The sequence below is a fragment of the Dipodomys spectabilis genome, unplaced genomic scaffold, assembly GCF_019054845.1.
Source record: "Dipodomys spectabilis isolate Male_0828 unplaced genomic scaffold, ASM1905484v1 ptg000178l, whole genome shotgun sequence".
Taxonomy (NCBI): Eukaryota; Metazoa; Chordata; class Mammalia; order Rodentia; family Heteromyidae; genus Dipodomys; species Dipodomys spectabilis.
In genome coordinates, this window is record NW_024870855.1 from 9,013,427 (window position 1) to 9,018,785 (window position 5,359).

Consider the following 5,359-nt stretch of genomic DNA (forward strand, 5'->3'; position numbering starts at 1 on the left):
AGGTTCAAAGCTAGTTAGGACAATAAAACCTATGCGACTCTTTCTCCAATTAATCACCAAAAAATCTGGAAGTGAGCTATGGCTCAAGTGGTAGTCCCATCCTTGAACAAAAAGTTCAAGTACAATATCCAGGCCATGAGTTCAAGTCCCAGGACTGGCACACAATCACATACATACACAAAAACCCACACAGAATAATGACAAAGAGGACCAAAAGTGGTTGATAAGTGGGTTTATATTTTTAAAGTATGTATGCTTTTTTTTGCTAGCATCACTATTTATTAACAGATCCAATTACAAAAATAGCATGACAGACACCTCAGTTCATCTTCCTAAGAAGCCTACTGACCTGTTCCTCCCTGATGCCAGCATCTCAACCTTCTACAAAGTGAGTGGTCTTCTTCATGCCACCTCGTGGAGAAGATAACTTGAAGGGCCACAGGCAGTTACTTGCTTCCTTGAAGTGTTTTTCAACAGTATAGATCTCATTAAACAGATCCTCTATACAGATGATGCCATATTTACCAAGAGATCGAGCAATCAAAGTACTATCTGTTAAGGCAATTTGCTTCTTACTGATGTTGTCATAACCATGCTTATAGATGAGCTCATTTACTGACTTCAGGTTTGGGTACCCCCATGCAATATATGGTTCCACAATCTCAGCATCTTATTTTAAGCCTTATTGAACTTAACAAAGGTGCCACTGAAGATCTGGCAAAGGCAAAGAAGCTGCAAAACCTTACAGACCTTTGGATTCACACCACTGATACCTCGATTCTGATGACAAATGCCAATTTAAGTACTGCAGGTACATAGAAACTGCCCACTTTTGTAGCCATTCTAGCCATTTGGATCTCAGTTCTGTACATTGCCTGTATTCCTTGTGATAATGCCTAGCTTTTTCATAGATGAACTTTCTCCTTGTCTTTCAAAGCCTCTTCTGGGCACCTTTCTTTCTCAGGCACCTTATTTTCAGCTCAGCAAAATTCCTTCTTTCTCTTAAGGGTTTCTGGCACAGCAAGAACCTTCTTTTTATTCTCTTCAATACCCTCCATGGTTCCAGGTGGAAAAGAAGTAAATTATGTATACTTTTGTGTGTACTCTTCTGTTCTATTAATACTTTTAAATCTGAAGATTACACAAAGCAAGAACTGTAAGAGTGAATGCCTGTTTTATATATATATATATATATATATATATATGTATGTCAAATGCTTTATGACAATAATAGCACAAAAATGAGAGGAGAGGGACAGGGACAGGGATGGACAGAAATATAGCAATGTACAACATCAGCTCAGTTTGGGTGAAAGCCATCCCCAATATATTCACATCATGGCAGAAAGTCACATCTAACAGAAATTTAGAGACTGGGGCCTACAGATGCTTGCCAGAACATACCTCTAATGACATAAGAACCCACACCAAGACTCCCTCCCAATAGTTCCACTTTCTCCCAAAGTGCCACCCTGGAGAGTAAATCCTTACTCACAGTGGACCCAAAAGGAACATAACCACACAATTAACTACATCCAAACCACAGCAATAGCCTACCTTACACTGCCACTATCCACACAGAATGAGCAAGAAATGCAAAAATTACCATTGCTTACAAACCTGCATGTGTATCTCTGATCATTATCTCAACTGCATCACTAGAAGTGACTTGATCTAAATGTATAATATATTGTCAAATTGTTCTCCAGAGACTTATTTATACCAATTACCATTGCTACCACAGAATACCAACACAAAGTATCATTTCATTAAAAAACAATCTTTTAGTGCCAGAAATGGTGGCACATACCTATAATCTTAACACTACAGAGAGTGAAGTAGAAAATTGTGAGTTCAAGCCAATCTGAGCTACATATTGAGACTATGCCTCATTTTTAAAAAAAAAAGGTTTTTCCAATGAAGCAGGAGATTAATAGTAAACTGTGATGCATGAATTTGCATTTCATTCATTATTATTAGCATTAAGACATTTTTGTAAACAATATATATTTCTTTTGTGCTGGTCCTGAGGACTCAGGCACTGTCCCTGAGCTTTCGTGCTCAAAGCTAGCACTCTCCCCTTTGGTTAATTGGAGATAAGAGTCTCATGGACTTTTCTGCCCAGGCAGATCCAGTGCCAGGCCAACCTGTTGACTATTTTAATGTTGTTTTTTGAGAAGAATCAATGTAAGTCATTACTTCCTGACCCTTTGTTTTTCTAATGTTTCTTGTGTTGTTTTGTCTTGAGACAAAGTTATACTAGTTGCTCAGGCTTTCTCAAACTCTTGGACTCAAGCAATCTTCTACCTCAGCCAACCCAGTACCTATAATTGTAGAAGAAGAAATGTGCAAGATACAGCTCTTACACATTATGTCTGTTCGTGTGTGTGTATGTGTGTGCATGTGTATGAGTGTGTGTGTGTGAGAGAGAGAGAGAGAGAGAGAGAGAGAGAGAGAGAGAGAGGGAGAGAGAGAGAGAGAGAGAGAGAGAGAGAGAGAGCTCTTAAGCACACAGGGGCTGAAAGCTAAGGGCACTGTCCCTTAACTTTTTCATTCAAGGTATTTTACCACATGAGTGACAGTACCACTTCCAGCTTTTTGGCAGTTAACTGGAAATAAGAGTCTCATGAACTTCTCTCTCTGGGCTGCCTTCAAACTGCCATCCTCAGATTTCAGCTTACTGAGTAGCTACAGCTTTTTTATGTCAGAGTGTTTTGTTTCTTTGCTTTTGAGGTTTGCTTTTATTCTGAGTTTCTTATATATTTTGGAAACTAACCCCTTATCAGATGTATGTTTATATTTTCTCTTTTCTTTTCCATTGTTCTACATGTGTGTTTTAATGACAATAGCATGCTATTTTGATTACCACAGCTCTGTAGTTTATTATGAAGCGTAATCCCTTCTACCTTGTAGTTTTTGCTCAATATGGCCTTAGCTATTTGTAGTATTTGGAGATTTCATACAAGTTTTAGGATCATTTTTTTTGTTGTTCAATAAAGAATATCGTTGGTACTTTGATAAAGATTACATTGCATCTGTAGACCGCTTTGGGTAATAGAAGCATTTGCACAACACTAGTTCTTTCAATCCATGAACACAGTATGTTTTGCTCTGAGTGTGTGTGCACGTGCATGTGTGTATATGCAGCTGTGTGTGTGTGTGTGTGTGCTCTTTCTCTCATCAGTGTTTTACAATTTTCTTTGCAGAGATCAATCACCTCTGGTTAACTTTATTGTTTTGTAGCATTGTGTTGTTTATTTTGTTTGCAGCTATTGTGAATGGGATTGCTTTCTCTATTTCTCTTTTGTAAAATTTGATATTTGCATATAGCAAGCATTTTGTATGTTTGTTTTGGATCCTGAAACTGAATTTATTTATTAGTTCTAATAGCTTTCGGTGGTATCTTCTAGTTGTCTTTTTTTTTAATACTAGGGTTTGAGCTCAGGGCTCTGGGCTTGCTTTGTAAGCAAGCAATCCTATCATTTGAGCTACTCACCAAATCGAGTCTTTGGAATTTTCTATATGGAAGCTCCCACCTTGTACAATAGTGACAAATTGGCTTCCTCTTTTCCAATTTGTATGCCTTTATTTTTTCTCTTGATAAAATTCTTCTTGTGAAATTTTAATCTCAATAATATGAAAGCTATACTATTTCTGCCAACAATACTCTCCCTAGACTTTTACTTTCCTGGAAGCTTCCAAGATATTTATCTAGTACATCTTAAATCTCAGGAAAAAAGCACAACTCATCCAAAGGCACTTTAGCACCTTTTAGAATTTCTAACTACTTCAAATTTACACTAATCCAGTTCTGCATCCACATGTTATTAGATATCATTTCTTCTTAAAGTCAAAGATGGCAAGAAAGTAAAGTTAAAGGAGGATGTTCTTTGTTTAGCATTTGAGATTATACCTCAAGAAGGACTAAGAAAATACATGACCCCTCCAACTTTCAATTATCATGCAAATGATACCTTTAGACAGAAATTATAATTATAGATAGCAGAGGACTACATATAAGCATATATTCTACCATATATTAGACTGATAATTACAAAGCTGTGAAGCTTATCCTTGCCAGACCCAAGAGATAAATATACAGAATATGCTACTATTTTATTTTAAAGTCAGACTTACAGAATATGGAACAAACATACACAAATCCTGTCTGAATTTACATGTAGTCCTTTGCAGAAGACTTCCTTTGGGTTTTCAGAGGTGAAAATATGCACTTTTTATTGTAGAAAATAGGAATATCATGATCCCCAAGGCTTGACTTTCATGTAATACATACCTAACTCTAGAAAACTGTCTTTTTTCAATTGTGAAAATACTGTACAGAAGGGTTACAATTACATGGGCAAGATAATGAGTACATTTCTTATCAAGCATTGTAGCCTCCTCCTTTGTTTCCCCTTCCCATCCCTTCCCATCCTCCCCCCGTTCCCCCACCCAATCCTCCTCCCCCCCTCACCAAAGTTGTAAAGTTCGTTTTTGACATAACGACTTGTACATCTCATTGTTGCAATGGGTCCACCTGTATCCCTATTTAAACGATTTGTTTTTCCCCTTCCCCTCCACAAATTATACCTACCTCAAATACAGTGAAAGCGGGGGTTATACCGTAGGGGACGGACATACAAAACAACAAAGAAATAATCTTATAAATGTGTTAGAAACAATCTCATGAAAGAAAAAAAAGCATTTGAATATGTATCTTAGGGTTCATTTCCCTAACATCAACTTATCTGACATTTTCTGCTTGACTCAGACATATTGCAAATAAGGGAAACCGTGGGACCTATGTTTCTTTGTGCCTGGCTTACTTCACTTAATATAATTTTTTCCAAGTCTTTCCATTTCCTAACAAATGAGGCGATGTCATTCTTTCTGATGGAGTCATAGAATTCCATTGTGTATATATACCACATTTTCTTGATCCATTCATCTACTGAGGGGCATCTGGGAGAAAATTGTCTTTTAAGATTGCTGTAGTTTGGGGATACAAGCACAGCTCAATTGGTAGAATGCTTACCTTGTAAGCATGAAATAAAACTTTTCTTTCTATAATTTGGTATGAGATATTTGTTATAGTAACAGAAACTTAGTATTACAAGGACTCTTTACACTAGAAAGTATAGCAGTATCAGTACTAGCACAGACAGAAAATCATTTCAATTTGATTTATCAGTCCATAGACAGGCTTAAGTCATCTGATTTGTAATATAAAAGGTGCCTGTCACTTTGTAAATAAGTTTTCATTTTCTTTACTATCCTTTCAAAAGTTAACTCATAAGAGGATACTTATTTCCTAATTTTCATTAACAATGACTAGTCTTCATTCTAATCTCTGATGACT

General features: G+C 36.7%; 1 pseudogene; it reads right to left on the reverse strand.

The window, feature by feature from the left end:
* Nucleotides 1–256: 256 nt before the first annotated feature.
* On the reverse strand, nt 257–1,058 carry LOC122120874 (annotated as a pseudogene).
* Nucleotides 1,059–5,359: the final 4,301 nt, after the last annotated feature.